This window comes from Mus caroli, unplaced genomic scaffold (genome assembly GCF_978045245.1).
Source record: "Mus caroli unplaced genomic scaffold, Mus_caroli_1 scaffold_15, whole genome shotgun sequence".
Taxonomy (NCBI): Eukaryota; Metazoa; Chordata; class Mammalia; order Rodentia; family Muridae; genus Mus; species Mus caroli.
In genome coordinates this window covers 92,748,291-92,767,998 of record NW_028227270.1, presented here as the reverse complement: position 1 = coordinate 92,767,998, position 19,708 = coordinate 92,748,291, and the positions used below count along the sequence as shown (strand labels likewise).

The window sequence follows — 19,708 nt, the reverse complement described above, 5'->3', positions numbered from 1 at the left end:
GTTTAGTTTCTGTTTCCATGATCTGTCCATTGGTGAAAGTGGTGTGTTGAAGTCTCCCACTATTATTGTATGAGGTGCAATGTGTGCTTTGAGATTTACTAAAGTTTCTTTAATGAATGTGGCTGCCTTTGTATTTGGAGCATAGATATTCAGGAATGATAGTTCCTCTTGGAGGATTTTACCTTTGATGAGTATGAAGTGTCCCTCCCTGTCTTTTTTGATGACTTTGGGTTGGAAGTCAATCTTATCAGATATTAGAATGGCTACTCCAGCTTGTTTCTTCATACCATTTGCTTGGAAAATTGTTTTCCAGCCTTTCATTCTGAGGTAGTGTCTATCTTTTTCTCTGAGATGAGTTTCCTGTAAGCAGCAAAATGTTGGGTCTTGTTTGTGTAGCCAGTTTGTTAGTCTATGTCTTTTTATTGGGGAGTTGAGTCCGTTGATATTAAGAGATATTAAGGAAAAGTAATTGTTGTTTCCTGTTATTTTTGTTGTTAAAGTTGGCATTCTGTTCTTGTGGCTGTCTTCTTTTAGGTTTGTTGAGGGATTACCTTCTTGTTGTTTCTAGGGCGTGGTTCCTGTCCTTGTATTGTTTTTTTTCTGTTATTATCCTTTGAAGGGCTGGATTCGTGGAGAGATAATGTGTGAATTTGGTTTTGTCGTGGAATACTTTGGTTTCTCCATCTATGTTAATTGAGAGTTTGGCTGGGTATAGTAGCCTGGGCTGGAATTTGTGTTCTTTTAGTGTCTGTATAACATCCGTCCAGGATCTTCTGGCTCTCATAGTCTCTGGTGAAAAATCTGGTGTAATTCTGATAGGCTTGCCTTTATATGTTACTTGGCCTTTTTCTCTTACTGCTTTTAGTATTCTATCTTTATTTAGAGCATTTGTTGTTCTGATTATTATGTGTCGGGAGGTATTTCTTTTCTGGTCCAGTCTATTTGGAGTTCTGTAGGCTTCTTGTATGTTCATGGGCATCTCTTTCTTTAGATTTGGGAAGTTTTCTTCTATAATTTTGTTGAAGATGTTTGCTGGTCCTTTGAGTTGAAAATCTTCATTCTCATCCACTCCTATTATCCGTAGGTTTGGTCTTCTCATTGTGTCCTGTATTTCTTGGATGTTTTGAGTTAGGATCTTTTTGCATTTTACATTTTCCTTGATTGTTGTGCCGATGTTCTCTATGGAATCTTCTGCACCTGAGATTCTCTCTTCCATCTCTTGTATTCTGTTGCTGATGCTCATATCTATGGTTCCAGATTTCTTTCCTAGGGTTTCTATCTCCAGTGTTGCCTCATTTGGGGTTTTCTTTATTGTGTCTACTTCCCTTTTTAGGTCTAGTATGGTTTTGTTCATTTCCATCGTCTGTTTGGATGTGTTTTCCTGTAAGGACTTCTACCTGTTTGATTATGTTATCCTGTTTTTCTTTAAGGATTTGTAACTCTTTAGCAGTGTTCTCCTGCAATTCTTTAAGGGATTTTTGTGTTTCCTCTTTAGTGTCTTCTGCCTGTTTAGCATTGTTCTCCTGTATTTCTTTAAGTGTGTTATTAAAGTCCTTCTTGAAGTCCTCTACCATCATCAGGAGATATGCTTTTAGATCCGTGTCTATCTTTTCCGGTGTGTTGGGGTGCCCTGGACTGGGCGAAGTGGGAGTGCTGGGTTCTGATGATGGTGAGTGGTCTTGGTTTCTGTTAGTAAGATTATTATGTTTACCTTTCGCCATCTGGTAATCTCTGGGGTTAGTTGTTGTCGTTGTCACTGTTTAAAGATTGGAGCAGAAGCTGTGTTTCACTCACCAGCAGTCTCAAAATCCTGTGGCTGGGGTCGTGGGTAGCTGGCGGTACCCCGGTGCTGGTCCAGCCGGAAGAGGCCTGTGGTCCTACTCAGGCCGGTTTTCTGCTTCCCTAACTAATGCAGTCTCAGGTCCCGCGCGCAATTGGATTGGAGCAGAAGCTGTGTTCCACTCTCCAGAAGTCTTAAGATCCTGTGGCGGGTGTTGTGGGTAGCTGGCGAGTGTCAGCCGACCCTGCGCCCTAGCTACCCAGGTGCCTTTCTGACTGGAAGAGGCTTGTGGCCCTATGTAGGCCGGATTTCTCTCTCCCCAACCCGAGCAGTCTCAGGTCCCGCGTGATTGGACTGGAGCAGAAGCTGTGTTCCACTCACCAGCAGTCTGAAAATCCTGTGGCGGGGGTCGTGGGTAGCTGGCGGGTGTCAGCCGACCCTGTGCTCCAGCTCCCCTGGTGCTGATCCGGCCGGATGAGGCCTGTGGCCCTACTCAGGCAGGTTTCTGCTTCCCTAACTAATGCAGTCTCAGGTCCCGTGCGCAATTGGATTGGAGCAGAAGCTGTGTTCCACTCACCAGAAGTCTTAAGATCCTGTGGCGGGTGTTGTGGGTAGCTGGCAAGTGTCAGCCGACCCTGCGCCCTAGCTTCCCAGGTGCTTTTCTGACCGGAAGAGGCTTGTGGCCCTATGTAGGCCGGATTTCTGCCTCCCCAACCCGAGCAGTCTCGGGTCCCGCGTGATTGGACTGGAGCAGAAGCTGTGTTCCACTCACCAGCAGTCTGAAAATCCTGTGGCGGGGGTCGTGGGTAGCTGGCGGGTGTCAGCCGACCCTGCGCTCTAGCTCCCCTGGTGTTGATCCGGCCGGATGGGGCCTGTGGCTCTACTCAGGCCGGTTTCTGCTTCCCTAACTAATGCAGTCTCAGGTCCCGCACGCAATTGGATTGGAGCAGAAGCTGTGTTCCACTCACCAGAAGTCTTAAGATCCTGTGGCGGGTGTTGTGGGTAGCTGGCAAGTGTCAGCCGACCCTGCGCCCTAGCTTCCCAGGTGCTTTTCTGACCGGAAGAGGCTTGTCTCTTTCTTTCTTTCTTTCTTCCTTTCTTTCTTCCTTCCTTTCTTTTTTTCTTCCTTACATTGTTCTCAAACATGTTCATCTGTTGCTGCCCCATTCTTCTCGTTAACTTTGAGGTTTCCATGAATTAGTTTTATTTTTTCATTAAATTACTTATTCACTTTACATCAGGATTGCACCCTTTCCTTCTTCTCCTCCCAGTCACGCCTACACACCCTTTTCTTCCAAACCCCTACTTCTAGAACACAATTCTACTGTTGCATCATATTTCCATCCAGTAGATCTATTCTTTGTTTTTTTTATAAATAATTTTAAGAGAAAAACAACTAAATGTCTTTCTTGTATAAGTCAAATAAAAATAAATACATTAATAACACACAACAATTATTTCCACTTAATGTTTCTCATCCATGTATTGTGTTAGGTACTATAGGTAATTTTAAGTTAGAATGGATTATCCTTCTTTTATGTGGGGGAAACTAATGCTTAAGTAGTTTAATTTCCTAAAGTCCAGACAAGTCAATTATTTGTAGAAGTGTTAGTTAAGACATAGTTTTGCTCTAACCAATATAAAATTCCACATTATATAAATTAGTCATTTCCAACTGCACATTTCAGCCACACTCAGTATATCTATAGTATTTAATGTTTCAAAATATTTTTGTGTCCCCCCCCAAAACAAAGCGTTGTATTTATTAAGGATAAATTCTCCATTTCAACTCTCCTCCTGGCAATTGGATTTACTTTCTTTGCTTATGAATTTAGATATTTTTAATATTTGATATATGTGGAACTGTATGACATGTGACTTTTGCATTTAGAGTCCCACTCTTAAAGATTAATTAATTAAGCAATAAGAAAGGTTCTATCTAAAACCCAAATACAGATTCACTTCTACATTCTACAAGACATGTAAAGACACATAGAAACCAGGCTTCTCAAAGTAGCCTATGAAACAGAAAAGGAAGAAATTCTAACAAACTCATTCTATGAAGCTTATACTATTCTCTCACCAAAACCAGACAAGGACACAGCAAGAAGAACAACTTAAATATTATTCCTCTCATAAGCATATAGGCAGGTTTTCTGTATAATATGACTAATGATAACTAAATTCACTAATGAATTTTAAAAATCATCATTGACTATGTTCAATTAGTCTCATTCTGGGAAGACAAGGATGGTTCAGCATATGCTAGTCAACCAAATAAACAGGTCTAGGTACTGAAATCTGATGATCATTTTAATAGGTGTAGAAAAGCTACTGTAGAAGGTAGAACCTACTGTCATGATATAAACACTGAAGAAGCTAGAAATATAAGCATCACACCTTAACATAAGAAAGGATATACATGAGAAACCTGCAACCTTCATCATCTAAAGTGACAAGGACAGAAAAGCCTTCCCCCTAAATTCAGGAGAAAGAAAAGGTGTCTATGTTCCTCACTTTTATCTATATGGTACTTATAATCTTTGCTGAGGCATAAAACAAGAGTTAGAAATACAAAGGCTATAAACAGGAAACAGAGAAATCAAAATACTTGTATTTATATAATGTATTGACTAGTCTTTATAGTTCTTAAAATTTTAGCTAAAATAAGAAAGCAAATATTTAAATACTGATGAAAATTTTAAAGCAGACAGTAGATATAGGAAAACTCCCATGCCTATTAACTGGCACAATTCGTACTATGAAAAGGTCTGTATTACCCATATCTATCTACAGATTTAGTGAAATCCCCATCCAAATTCCAATGTCTTCAATGATAACAAAAATCTATAATTAATATAGAAATACAAACCTCCAAAAAGACAAAGTAACCATGAACACTAAGGGCAATGCTGGAAGAAACACAATCATGATTTCTTGTGAAGTACCATAGTTGCATTAAACAAAACACAGTGTTCCTGGCACAAAAATAGACATGTGGGCCAATGAAATGGAGCAAAAGCCTCAGCAATAAAGTGACCAAGGTTCTGAACATACATTGGGTGAAAGGAGTGAAAGTAGACTGCCAATAAATTGTACTCAGGAGTCTCACTATCTATACTTTGAAGAAGCAAAACATATCCATAGTTCTAACTCTGTACACATTAAATTCAGAATGGGTGCAAATGTCACTATGGACTACAAACATTACAAACATTGAAGTGGTAGGGGTACTCTTCCAGACACAAGCATTGGTAACATCATTTGTGAAGGGACTGCATTAGAAAGTTCAACAAATACTGAGAAAGATGTGAAGACACAGCAACTTTCATCCACCATGAGTGGAAATGGAAACCATTGTAGAAGCAGAGAAATCCAGATCTGCAGAAAAGCATCATGCTTTTGTCATATGCAAACATGTAGGTTTAAAATAAGTAAATACAATATATGTATATTATATAAGAGCAAAATTGAAACTGAGTAGAAAATAGAACCTAACAGAGAGCCATGTAGGGAAAATAAGGAAATGGGGAATGGAAATAGGCAAAATATCTTCTCTTTATGTGTAAAGTAGATTTAACTGTACACAACTATGTGTATATGCACACATGTATTTGACATGCTTAGTAGAAAGAAGAATTTGTTTCTGTATCCCAATGAGCTGAATTTTATCCCTGAAACCCACATAAATGTGAAAGGAGAGATCAAATTCTCCACATTTGATGTGAAAGCAAACACAGGAAGATATTGCTAGAGGACAGGACCATAGAGGAGGGGAGAAAAGATGAACACATGTAGTAGAAAAGCAAATGAGACATAGAAACAGGGAGATGTACACAAGAAAATGGCTTAAAGACACCACACATTTCTGTACTAACTTAAAGGAAAACATTACAAGAAAAAGTGGCACCAACATGATACAAGTATGTATACTGTCTACTCAGAAAAAAAAATAAAGTGACTATCAGTATCTGATAAATGGGATTTTCACCATGGAAGTCTTACCTACAAAGAACACAGAACATTACACAAAAATAAAACAGGTCTGTCCAAGATCTGGAGAGATGACTTAAGAGCACTGACTCTTGCTGAGGGCCCAGGTTCCATTCTTGGCACCCATAGGTTGGATCACTATTGTCTATCTCTAGTTCCAGGGGATTTTATGCCCTCCTCTGACCTTTGTGGACACGAGGAAGGCCTACGGTGTACAGATATACTACAGGCTAAACACTGCTACACACACACACACACACACACACACTTTAAATGGTGTGCCAAGCAAGAAGACATTAAAAATCTCAAATATGTATACAACAATCAACAATTCCCCAAATACACAGAGAAGGAAATGCAATGAGCTAAAAGGAGAAAAAAAGTCAAGACTTATGTCCTGTAAAAATCCTATTTCCAAAACCAAGACAGGGAGGTAAACCAGCATCAGTGCTGGAGAAGACATCATGTCAAGACAGACCACACTTCAGACTCAAAACAGAGTTCAGCAATCTGACACACATTGTGGTCTCAGACAATCATGATGGAAAACTAGAAATCAGTAGAGGAAACCTGTACAAATTAATCCACACACTTATCAGCAACCCAAATGTGATGAAGGACATTTCCAAAGATAAAACTTCCAAAAAGCTCTGGTTAGAATAAAAGACAGGGACACTACAAGACACAGCATGAGCAGCAGTGGTAGGAGGATCTGGAAGGAGAAATGGCAAGGAAGAAGGAGGTCTGAAGTCACTCGTCTGTGCCGCTGTGGAGAAACTCGGGGCACTAGAAAAAAGGAAAGAGGCAGGAAGATCATGCAAAGTCGTAGAGAGCCATGAAACAGAAAGCCAGGAGAACACACTGCCCTTTCTCTGAAAAGCATCAGTGCAGCTCATGACATTCTAGGAAGAGTGACAAGATGGAAGGACACAGGCAGCAGCTGTGGTGGGGGAAGCATGGCATCCCTCCCTGGCTCCTGTATTCAAGATCCAGAGCCTTCCTGCAGCTGTCCTTTAGGATATAAGGGTCAGTTAACATTTTCTTGTCAAATTCATTTAGGACTGGTTGAGCTAAAGATGTTGAATAACCAGCTTTTTAAGGGCAAACAGCAACAAGATGGGAGGGAATACAGAAAGGAAAAAAAAAGGAGATGGAGTAGAAATTAAGTAAACAGCTATAAGTAAAAAAGCCATCCTGAACATACTAGGAAGCCAGGCATGGCTCAGTCCTAGAGTTCTAAAAAGTCCAAAAGGCTGAGGTGAGAACACTTCTGTGAGATTGGGGATAGCCTGGGCTATATTTTTCGTTCAAGGCAGTTTCTGTTACAGAGAGAGAGACAGAGAGACAGAGAGAGACAGAGAGAGACAGAGACACACACAGAGAGACAGAGACGAGAGTGACAGAGTGAGAGAGAGACACAGAGAAAGAATGCTAACACATTTTAAATAAAGATTGCCAATTAAAATAATATTAGCAAACAGCTTTGTGAATAAGAAACAAAATCAAACATCAGAGTAAAACATGCAAAAAAACAAAAATCAAAACTAGGAGAGATGAAACAGACAACTGTATTATACAGTTTTAAGACAGGCTGTGTTTCTTTGTACTATATATTGTAAAAGCCCATCTTGGCAGCTGAGGCAGGAGTTAAGGCTAAAGAAGTGCTTTTGTGATAGTAACTTACTCTTGATAATCCTTTATAGCAAACTGTTACCAAGAGCTTAGATGCTTCCTCTGACTTAGTCTCTATCTAGGTGGTGTAGGGAACCTGATTTGATGCCCCAGATAAACATCTCTGGTTCCTTATAATGTGTTCCTCTATGCCACAACTACATCTGGGACCTCCAACCCTGTTACCACCGTTAAAAACAGTATCACCTACAGAGTCACCCAAAGTTGGCCAGAGTGACGATTGTTCTCCTCTCTTCAGAGCCATAGGAATCTTCAATTAGAGACATTTCTAAAGGAAGTAAGTTGACTTAGAAGCCTGGTTTTCACCTCTATTGAGTCACTTATCAGGAAAATACACACTATGCCACATAGTTATACTAATATGGAGAGCCACAGCAGATCATAAAAGGTCTCATCACCTGGAATTATTCATTGGAGCCATTATGACAGTCAAAATACTGTTTCTCATGCCTATAGCACAGATCTCCAAAATCTTTCTAAAATATTTTGGTAGGCATGCAAATAAGAATTTTATCTTGGAATGGGTTAATAAAATAATGACAAGAACAACAACAAAACAACAAAGAAATGGCACGAGAAAATTAGTCAGCTAGTTTGGATTTCTAGGGACAAATGTCTAGTTTCATGAGTTCTTTACACATTTTGGATATCAGTCTTTTATCAGATGTGGGGGTGGTGAAACTCTTTACCCATTCGCTAGGCGGCAGTTTCGTCCTATTGACAGTGTGCTTTGCCTTACAGAAGCTTTTCTGTTTCAGGGCGTCCATTTATTAATTGTTGATCTTAGAGCCTGAGCCTTTGGTGTTCTGTTCAGGAAGTTGTCTCCTGTGCTAATGTGTTTGAGGCTGTTCCCTACTTTCTCTTCTCCTAGATTTAGTGTATCCAGTTTTGTGTTGAGTTCTTTGGTCCACTTGGAGTTGTGTTTTCTTCAGGGTGATAAGTATGAATCTATTTGCATTTTTCTACGTGCAGACATCCAGTTAGGCCAGTACTATGCTTTCCTTTTTCCATTGTATGGTTTTGGCTTTCTTGTCAAAAATCAAGTATGTGGTGGGGTTATCTCTGGGTTTTCAATTTATTCTATTTATCAATCTGTCTGTTTCCGTATCAATACGATACAGTTGTATTTTGTTTGCTTGCTTGCCTTTGCTTTTGTTGTTTGATTTTGTTTTGTTTTTATCACTATTGTTCTGTAGTTCAGCTTAAGTTCAGAGATGGTGATACATCCCGAAGTTCTTTTATTGTTCAGCATTGTTTTAGTTATCATGGGATTTTTGCTTTTCCATACAAAGTTGACCATTTTTCTTTCAAAGTCTGTGAAGAATTGTGTTGGAATTTTGATAGGAATTACATAAAATATGTAGATTGCGTTTAGTAGGATGACCATTTTTACTATATTAATTCTATGGATCCATGAACATGGGAGATCTTTCCAACTTCTGATATCTTCCTCAATTTTTCCCTTTACAATAGTCACAAATAATATAAAATATCTTGGTGTAACTAATGAAACAAGTGAAAGATCTGTATGACAAGAACTTCAAGTCTCTCAAGAAAGAAAGCAGAAAAGACCTCAGAAAATGGAGAGAACTCCCATGCTCATGGATCTGTAGGATTAACAATGTAAAACTGGCCTTCCTACCAGAAGCAATCTACAGATTCAGTGCAATCTGCACCAATAAAAATAAAGGGCTGAGAGACACTCGTCCCACCAGAACTCCCGTAGACTGCTGCGGGACCCCGTGGAACCACCTGGAATGGGTGTAAGGCCTCACAGGCCACACAACCCCTGCTCTGGGGGCTGGGGTGGTGAAGGAGCAGTCTTGGCTCCAACTCTCAGGCACCACAGACTACTGGGTACCACTGGAAAGCCGGTTTTGGGGTCCCTGGGCCTCACAGTGGCCCGGGAGGACTGGGTCTCACTCTCCGTCATCCCAGACCACTGTATGTCGCAGAAGAGCTGAGAACTGGCCCTTGGGCAGACTCTAGCCCAGGAACCAAAGGGTAAGAAAAGGGGAGACCTCTAGCAGGTTACTGTGGGGGACAAAAGAGTTTGGCTAGCTCAGGCTGCTAGCTGGGCGGGCAGTTTAGATTGACTGGTGCCATGACTGGAGCTCAGAAAGGCCTCCTGGCAGGAGGTTAAACAGATGCATGGCTCCTTAGAGGGAGACCTGCTCCATGGCTCCAGCAGAGTGGATCTCAATAAGCAGAGACAGTCCATGGTTTGAAGGAGTTTATTTTAGAAAGGCAGAGAGAGAGAGAGAGAGAGAGAGAGAGAGAGAGAGAGAGAGAGAGAGAGAGAGAGAGAGAGAGAGAGAGAGAGAGAGAAGAATATCATGGCCACATGGAGAGAGAGGAGGGAAGGGAAGGGAAGAAGGAGAGGGAGAGGTAAGAGACAAGGAGAGAGCAAGAGCTTAAGAGAGAGATGAGGGGCCGAGCAGCCCTCCCCCCCCCTTTTCTTTTGAGCAGCCCCTTTTATAGTGCACTGGTCTACCTTGCTGTTGCAGGGTAACTGTGGGGAGGAACATACATGGCTATTGCCAGGTAACTGTGAGGGTGGAATCTGGGCAGCCTACATGACTGATTGCCACAGAATGATCGAGTTGAGGGCTCATGGTGTCAGGCATTTGTGTCTGGGGGCATAGCTCACTGTTCCTCCTTTGTAGGATTTTCTGCTGGGTCTCTGGAGTAAGCCTCGCTCAACCAGAACACAGACTGCCTTTCAAGGTCCCACAACCTAGCTCATGTTTGCCACAGAATCCCTCTGTAGTTTACTGAGGCTGGGACATATGTCAACTCAGTTATCACCCATGAAAAGGTGGAGAAACAGTTCTGATTAATATTCATGTTCAATTAACCAGTGAGAAAGTTGTAGGATATGACCAGTTGAGCCAGGACTCAAACTAGAACTTTGAAGCCTAAACACAGTAATCTACCTGTTCAGCATATCAGACCACTTCTAAGTGAAGGGCTGGCTGCAGAGAGAATCTGACAGAGGGAAATATTAGATGGTTCTAGTTCCCTGAGTTTTATTTACAGAACAGAGCTACCTTGACTTCCAAAAAAGCAGAAGAGTCCACAGAAGAACTGACAGCAATCGGTTCACTGAATACAAACTTGTTTTCTGTGTGTTTCCAATCAGAAGGCCGATGATGTGTAGAAACATTCTTTGATATAAAATAATGTGCCACTATGGAACTTGGTTTAATAACCCAGATATCTCAGTGGAATGCCTAGAAGAAACAATATTGAAAGGGAATCTTGATGGTAAAAATCCTTGGCAGACAGGACACACCTTGCTCTAGGATCCTTTTGTCTCTAAGCTTCCCCAGCTCTTGGTCCTTCCAGCCACACAGGCCTGATGCACAGGACCAGACTGTAGCTGCTGCTCCAAATGTTTGGGTTGAGTTGAAGCTAATGAAGCTTTACCACTTAAGACTATATACACTATTGACATTTCTTAAAATACAATGAAAACTATCTATTTTCAGTCTGTGAGCTCTGGATGTCTCACAAATCCTTAAAGCAGGACACATGGGAATGAACAGTAGCAAATAAAGCACACTGCCATTTTAGGGACTACTAGTTACCAAATATGGATTTCTCTCTCTTATTCTTCCTCCCCACTCTTCTCCCTCCTCCTCCTTCTTCTTCCCTCCCTCACATTTTCTGTGTCAAAATTTTAAGCCTAGAACAATATTCAACTTTATGGAGAGTTGTCGAAAGTATTCTGACCCTCTCAATTCCCACATTTTAAAGCTAACATTTAAATGTGTAAGCAATTCTTATTAAACCAATCTGATAACATTTCCACATAATCCCAATATACCACCTTTAGAAGTAGAGACACGATTATGGATTTTTTAAATAAATCTATCTGGGTGCTTTCTAATGCTGACCTACAGTGGCAAAACCACCACTCTTGGAGTTAGAGTAATATATCAGAAATGTAAACTAAATCCCACTATTCTGGCTGATTCTCTCAGGGGTTCAAATGAAACCAAAGTTGTAGAGGGATTTACTCGATTCCATTAAAATTGATTCCTGAAGTTTAAGAATGCAGTCTTGGACAGTTCCCAGTTGTATAGGGCTTTGGATGGCAGGTAGCACTTAAATACATAATGACTGAACAAAGAATTTGGCTGGAGCTCAGGGCAGGGTGGGGGGGAGGGAACTTGTGTGCTCACAATCAGCTTGAAGAACAATGCTAGCCAAGAGTGTTAGTGACTTGCCTCCTTGTTGGGACCACAAATACCTTACAAAAATCAAGGAGGAAGGGCTGGGTGGCATATACCTGCATCCCAGTTATTTTGGAAGATTGATGAAAAAGGAACACAAGTTCACGGGGAGTCTGGACAACTTAGTGAGATGCTGTCTCAAAATTTAAAAGTGAAAAGAGGACCGTGACATAGTTAAGTGTAATCGTCAGCCCCTAGGAGGAATCTTCAAAAAAATGCTAAGAAAAAGAGTATTTCTTTATGAAAGCACATCTTCTCTGATATCCCACTCCCCAAAGTGTGTTCCACTCATCACTGCAACATAAACTCCCTCCATTCCTATGATCCAAACTCTTACTCTTTTCTTATATTCCCAAATTGCCCCATATGTATATTTCAAAATAAAACTGGAATGCATGTCTTAAAATATTTAACTCAATCTTTATTTCAAATATAGTTTTTATTTGTTTGTTTGTATTAAGATAGGGTCTCACATGTATCTCTGGCTGTCCTAGAACTTACTATGTAGACCACCTGCCTCTGCTTCCTGATTGCGGTAGTAAAGGCATGTGTCACCATGCCCAACTATTAATTTTTAAATAAGACATGAAGAAGATAATTACTAAATATAGACTTCATGGGATTTCAAGTTCCTGGTCAGTACTCAGTACTCTGTCACTCCATCTGGGCTGACAATAAAATAAGTCCATGGCATCTACATCTTATATTGATCTTTAAGATTAATCAATGTATAATTAAATAATCAATCCTAATATTTTGTAATAATCATTTCATTCATTTACATTTCAAATGATATCCCACTTCCCAGTTACCCCTCCACAAACTCCTCATCCCACATCTACCCTCTCCCCTCTCCCCTTTGCCTCCCTAAGGGTGCTTACCCACCCACCCTCTTCTGGCTCACTGCTCCAGAATCCCCCTCCCCTAGGGCATCAAACCTCTACAGGACCAAGGACCTCCCCTCCCATTGCTCTCAGGCAAGGCCATCCTCTGCTCCATATGTATCTGGAGTCATGGATCCCTCCCTGTATACTACTTGGTTGGTGATCTAGTCTCTGGGAGAACTGAGTGGTCCAACAAGCCAATGTTGTTCTTCCTATGAGGTTGCAATCTCCCTTCACTACTCGAATACTTCTGCCAGCTCCCCAACAGGGTCTCTGAACTCAGTCTGATGGTTGGCTCCAAGCATCCACATCTGCATTGGTCAGTTGTTGGCTGGACCTCCCAAGGAGAAGCCACACCTGGCTCCTGTCAGCAGGTGCCTCTTGACCAGAGCAACAGTGTAAGGGTTTGGTGTCTGCAGACAGAATGGATCCCCAGGTGAGGCAGTCCCTGGATGGCCCTTCCTTCAGTCTCTGCTCCAATTTTTTGTCCTTTCTTCCTTTGGACAGGAACATTTCCGGGTTAAAAACTTTTGAGATAGGTGGGTGCCCCCATCCCTTGACCAGGGGCCATGCCTGTCTGCTGGAGGTGGTCTCTACAGGTTCTAACTCCCCCCTCTGCACATTTTGGCTAAAGTCATCCCCATTGGATCCTGGGAGCCTTTCTTTTCCCTGGTGTCTAGGACCTGCCAGTGGCTATCCCCAGTTCCTCATCCCACCCCACCACCTCCTCCATATTTTTATTTGACTTCCTAACCCTTTGTACCTCTCTGCCATCCCCTCCAGTGCTGAAACTGCCCCCTTATTTTCTCCCTCTCCTTTCTCCCTACCAAGTCCCCCTCTTCCTCCACCTCCAATGATGATTCTGTTCCCCACTCAAGGCGGAATTGAAGCATTCACACCCTGGTCTTTCTTCCTTCTACTATCTGTGGGTTGAATCAGGGGCATTGTGAGCTTCTGGGCTAATATACAGTTACCAGTGTGTGCATACGATGTGTATTCTTTTGTGATTGGGTTGCCTCACTCAGGATGATATTTTCTAGTTCCATCTATTTGCCTAAAATTTCATGAAGTCATTGTTTTTAATCACTGAGTAGTACTCCATTGTGTAAAAGTACCACATTTTCTGTATCCATTCCTCTGTTGAAGGACATCTGGGTTCTTTCCAGCTTCTGGCTATTATGAATAAGGCTGCTATGAACATAGTGGAGCATGTGTCCTTGTAATATGTTGGAACATTTTTTTTTGGATATATGCCCAGTAATAGTATAGCTGTGTGTTCAGGTAAAAGTATTTAATTTTCTCAGGAACCAGAAGATTGATTTCCACAGTGGTTGTACCAGCTTGGAGTTCTACCAGCAATGGAGGAGTGTTCCTCTTTCTCCACATCCTTGCCAACACCTGCTGTCACCAGAGTTTTTGATCTTAGCTATTCTGGCTGGTGTGAGGTGGAATTTCAGGGTTGTTTTGATGTACATTTCCCTGATGACTAAGAATGTTGAACAATTCTTTGGGTGCTTCTTAGCCATTCAAGATTCCTTGGTTGAGAATTCTCTGCTTAGCTCTGCTTCCCATTTTATAATAGGGTTATTTTGTTCTCTAGAGTCAAACTTCTTGAGTTCTTTGTATATTTTGGATATTAGCCCTCTATCAGATGTAAGGCTGGTAAAGATCTGTTCCCAGTCTGTGGGTTGCCATTTTGTGCTATTGGTAGTATCCTTTGCCTTACAGAGCTTTTCAATTTTATGAGGTACCATTTGTCAATTGTTGATGTTAAAGCATAAGCCATTGGTGTTCTGTTCAAAAAGTTTTTCCCTTTGCCCAAGCATTTGAGGCACTTCACCACTTTCTCTTCTATTAGATTCAGTGTATCTGGTTTTATGTGGAAGTCCTTGATCCACTTGGACTTGAGCCTTGTACAGGGAGATAAGAATGAATCAATTTGCATTCTTCTACTTGTTGACCACCAGTTGAAACAGCACCATTTGTTGAAAATCCTGTCTTTTTTCCACTAGATGGTTTTAGCTTCTTTGTCAAAGATCAAGAGACCATAGGTGTGTGGGTTCATTTCTGGGTCTTCAATTCTATTCCATTAATCTACCTGTCTCCGTACCAGTACCTTGCAGTTTTTATAACTATTGCTCTATAGTATATCTTGAGGTCAGGGATGGTGCTTCCTCAAGAAGTTCTTTTATTGTTGAGACTAGTTTTCACTATCCTGTTTTTTGTTTTTGTTTTTGTATTCTTATTCCAAATAAATTTGCAAATTTCTCTTTCTAACTCTATGAAGACTCAAGTTGGGAATTTTGATGGGAATTGCACTAAACCTGTAGATTGCTTTTGGTAAAATGGCCATTTTTACTATATTAATCCTGCCAATCCTTAACCATGGGAGCTCTTTTTATCTTCTGAGGTCTTCAATTTCTTTCTTTAGGGATTTGAAGTTCTTGTCAGACAGATCTTTCACTTGCTCTGTTGAAGTCACACCAAGATATTTTATGTTATTTGTGACTATTGTGACAGGTGTTGTTTCCCTAATTTCTTTCTCAGCCTGTTTATCCTTTGAGTAGAGGAAGGCTACTGAATTGTTAGAGTTAATTTTATATCCAGCCACTTTACTGAAGTTGTTTATCAGCTGTAGGAATTCTCTGATAGAATTTTTGGAGTCACTTATATATACTATCATATCTACTGTAAATAGTGATATCTTGGCTTCCTCCTTCTCAATTTGTATCCCTTTGATCTCCTTTTGTTTTCTAATTGCTCTGGCAAGAACTTGGAGTAATAATTAAATAGGTAGGATGAGACTGGGCAGCCTTGTCTTTTCCCTGATTTTAATGGGATTGCTTTTAGTTTCTCTCCATTTAATTTGATGTTGACTATTGGTTTGCTGTATATTGTTTTTATTATATTTAGGTATGAACCTTGAATTCCTAATCCTTCCAATACTCTTAGCTTGAAGGGGTGTTGTATTTTATCAAAGGCTTTTTTAGCATCTAATGAGATAATCATGTGGTTTTTCCTTTGAGTTTGTTTATATAGTCAATTACATTGATGGATTTCCATATATTGTACTGTCCCTGCATTCCTGGGATAATGCCTACTTGACCATGGTGAATCATGGTGATATGTTTTTTAATTTGGTTTGTGAGAATTTTATTGAGTATTTTTGCATTGATATTCATAAGCAATTGGTCTGAAGTTCTCTTTTTTAGTTGGGTCTTTGTATGGTTTAGGTATCAGTGTAACTGTGGCTTCATAGAAAGAATTGGGTAGGGTTCCTTCTGTTTTTATTTTATAGAATTGTTTGAGAAGTATTGATATTAGGATTTCTTTGAAGATCTGGTAGAATTCTGCACTAAACCCATCTGGCCCTTGGCTTTTTTTGGTTGGGAGACTTTTAATGACTGCTTCTATTTCCTTGTGGGTTGTGGGACTGTTTAGATGATTTATCTGATCCTGATTTAACTTTGGTACCTGGTATCTGTCTAGAAAACCATTGATTTCATATAGACTTTCCAATTTTGTTGAATATAGACTTTTCTAGTAAGCTCTGGGTTTTTTTTTTTTTAATTCTTCAGTTTCTGCTGTTATGTGTCCCTTTTCATTTCCGATTTTGTTTATTTGGATACTGTCTCTGTGCACTCTAATTAGTTTGGTGAAGGGTTTGTCTATCTTGTTGGTTTTCTCAAAGAACTACCTCCTAATGTTGTTGATTCTTTGTATAGTTCTCTTTGTTTCTACTTGGTTGATTTCAGCCCTGATTTTGATTATTTCTTGCCCTCTACTCCTCCTGGGTGTATTTGCTTCTTTTTGTTTTAGAGCTTGCAGGTGTGCTGTCAAACTACTAGTGTATTCTTTCTGTGGTTTCTTTTTGGAGGCTCTCAGTGTTATGAGTTTTCCTCTTAGCACTACTTTCATTGTGTCCCATAAGTTTGAATATGTTGTACCTTCATTTTCATTACATTCTAAAAAGGCTTTCATTTCTTTATTTATTTCTTCCCTGATGAAGTTATCATTGAGTAGATAGTTGTTCAGCTTCCATGTATATGTGAGATTCCTGTTATTTTTGTTATTATTGAAGACCAGCCTTAGTCCATGGTGAACAGATAGTATATGTCAGATTAATTCGATGTTCTTATATCTGTTGAGGTTAGTTTTCTGTCTGATTATTTGGTTGATTTTTGAGAGGGTACCATGAGATGCTGAGAAGAAGGTATATTATCTTGTTTTAGGGTGAAATGTTCTGTAGATAGCTGTTAAATCCATTTGTTCCATAACTTCTGTTAGTTTTACTGTGTCTCTGTTTTGTTTCTGTTTCCATGATCTCTCCTTTGGTGAAAGTGGGGTGTTGAAATCTCCTACTATTATTGTGTGGAATTCAATGTGTACCTTGACCTTCAGTAATGTTTGTTTTACAAATGTGGGTGCCCTTGCATTTGGGGCATAGTTGTTCAGAATTGACAGTTCATCTTGGTGAATTTTTCCTTTGATATGTAGTGTCCTTCCCCATATTTTTTTTTTATAATTTTTGGTTGAAAGGCTACTTTATTAGATATTAGAATGACTACTCCAGCTTGTTTCTTGGGGCTATTTGCTTGGAATTTTTTTCTAGCCTTTCACTTTGAGGTAGTGTCTGTCTTTGTCACTGAGGTATGTTTCCTATATGCAGCAAAATGCTGGATGTTTACATATCCAGTCTGTTAGCCTACGTCTTTTTATTGGGGAATTGAGTCCATTGATGTTGAGAGATATTTAGGAACCAATGATTGTTCTTTCTGTTATTTTTGGTTTTAGAGGTGAAATTATGTTTGTGTGGTTTTCTTCTTTTGGGTGTGTTGTAAAAAGATTAATTTCTTTGTTTTTCTTCGGTGTCGTTTCCCTTGTTGTGTTGGACTTTTCCTTCTATTATCCTCTGTAGGGCTGGATTAGTGGAAATAATCTGTTTAAATTTGTTTTTGTCTTGTAATATCTTAGTTTCTACATCTATGGTAACTGAGAATTTTTTCTGGGTACAGTAGCCTGGTCTGGCATTTGCATTGTCTTAGGGTTTGTATGACATCTGCCCAAGATTGTCTGGCTTTTAGAGTCTCTGTTGAGAAGTCTTGTGTAATTCTGATAGGTCTGCCTTTATATGTAACTTGACTTTTTTTCCTTACCACTTTAAATATTCTTTCTTTGTTCTGTGCACTTGATGTTTTGACTATTATGTGATGGGAGGAATTTCTTTTCTGGTCCCATCTGTTTGGTGTTCTGTAGGTTTCTTGTAAATTTATGGGTATCTCTTTCTTTTGTTTAGGGAACTTTTCTTCTATAATTTTTTTGAAGATGTTTGCTGGCCCTTTTAGTTGGGAATCTTCACTCTCTTCTATACCTATTATTCTTAGGTTCAGTCTTCTTTCTTTATTTCTTTCTCTCTTTCTTTCTCTCTTTCTTTCTCTCTTTCTCTCCTTTCTTTCTTTCTTTCTTTCTTTCTTTATCTCTTTCTTTCTCTCTTTCTCTCCTTTCTTTCTTTCTTTCTTTCTTTCTTTCTTCCTTCCTTCCTTCCTTCCTTCCTTCCTTCCTTCCTTTCTTTCTTTCTTCTTGTTAGATATTTTCTTTATTTACATTTCAAATGTTAACTCCTTTCCTAGTTTCCTCTCCGAACCTCATACCCCCTCCCCCTCCCCCTGCTCACCAACCCACCCACTCCTGCTTCCTGGCCCTGGCATTCCCCTATACTGGGACATATAACCTTAACAGGACCAAGGACCTCTCCTCCCATTGATGACCAACTAGGCCATTCTCTGCTACATATGCAACTAGAGACATGAGCCTTTTCATTGTGTCCTGGATTTCTTAAATGTTTTGAGTTAGGAACTTTTTCCTTTTTGTAATTTCCTTGACTCTTATGTTGATGCCTTCTATGGTATCTTCTACACCTGAGATTCTCTCTTCTATCTCTTGTATTCTTTTGAATCTTTGCATCCTTGCATCTGTTACTCTCTTTCCTACATTTTTCCATCTTCAGGGCCATCTTCCTTCATGTTTTTTTCTTTAATGTTTCTATTTCAATTTTCATATCCTGGGACGTTTTGTTCAATTCCTTCCCCTGTTTGATTGTGTTCTCCTGTATTTCTTTAAGGGAACTATTTATGTCCTTTTAAAAGTCCTCTATCATCTTTATAACATGAGAATTTAGATCTGAATATTTCCTTATAGGTATGTTGGGGTATCCAGAGCTTGCTGTGTTTGGAGAACTGGGTTCTGTGGTTGCCAAGTTGTATTGGTTTCTGTTACTTACGTTCTTGTGCTTACCTCTCACCATCTGGTTATCTCTGGAGTTAACTGGCCTCTCTGTCTTTGACTGGAGCCTATCCTTCCTGTGAGCCTGTGACCCTGTGATGCCTGGTCCTGGATGTGCCAGAACCCCTATGAAGGCAAGGTGCAATTGGGTTGTGGGCTGTGTGTGTTTTGATTCAGAGCAGAGGCTCTGCTCCAAGCACAGGTGCAAACCAGAAGGCACAAGGGACTTTGACTGGGCCAGATATCTGTACCTGGGGTCCCAGGAAACCCAGTACACCAAATATTGGGATGGGGTTTGAGGTATAACCTGTGATCCAGGATGTGTCTGAATACCTGGGAAGTCGAGCTAAATCTGGGGTGTGAGCCATGTCTTTTTGGATCCAGAGCAGAGGCTATGCTCCAAGCACAGATGCAAACCATAAGGTATAATGATTTTTGTCTGGGTGGGGTATCTGCATGGGGATGCCAGGTATTTGGGTGGGGATTGGGGTCTCACCTGTGATCCTAGATGTGTCAGAATACCTAGGGAGTCGAGGTGCATCTGAGGTGTGGGATGTTTCGGTTTGGATCCAGAACAGAGGTCTGCTCCAGGCACTGGTGCAAACTGGAACAATTGATCCTAATTTAAGACTTCCAGATTGCAACAGTTGGTTCAGGCAATACATAGAGTGTTTAGACCTCTTTGATCACAATCTTGGCTTAGTATTGCATCCCTGTGTCACTTATGTTCTGACATCTAGGAAGTAAGACAGTTGGCAGAAGTGAAAATGATGGGATTTCAATCCATATAACTCTTCCATTGGCATACAATTCTTTAGTTATGGCAGGATAATATTTTG

The 19,708-nt window shown here is 40.3% G+C and overlaps 1 pseudogene; it reads right to left on the bottom strand.

Annotated features, from left to right (window-relative positions):
- Positions 1-19,237, bottom strand: part of LOC147001036 (prolactin-like) — a 30,609-nt pseudogene extending 11,372 nt beyond the window's left edge.
- Positions 19,238-19,708: the final 471 nt, after the last annotated feature.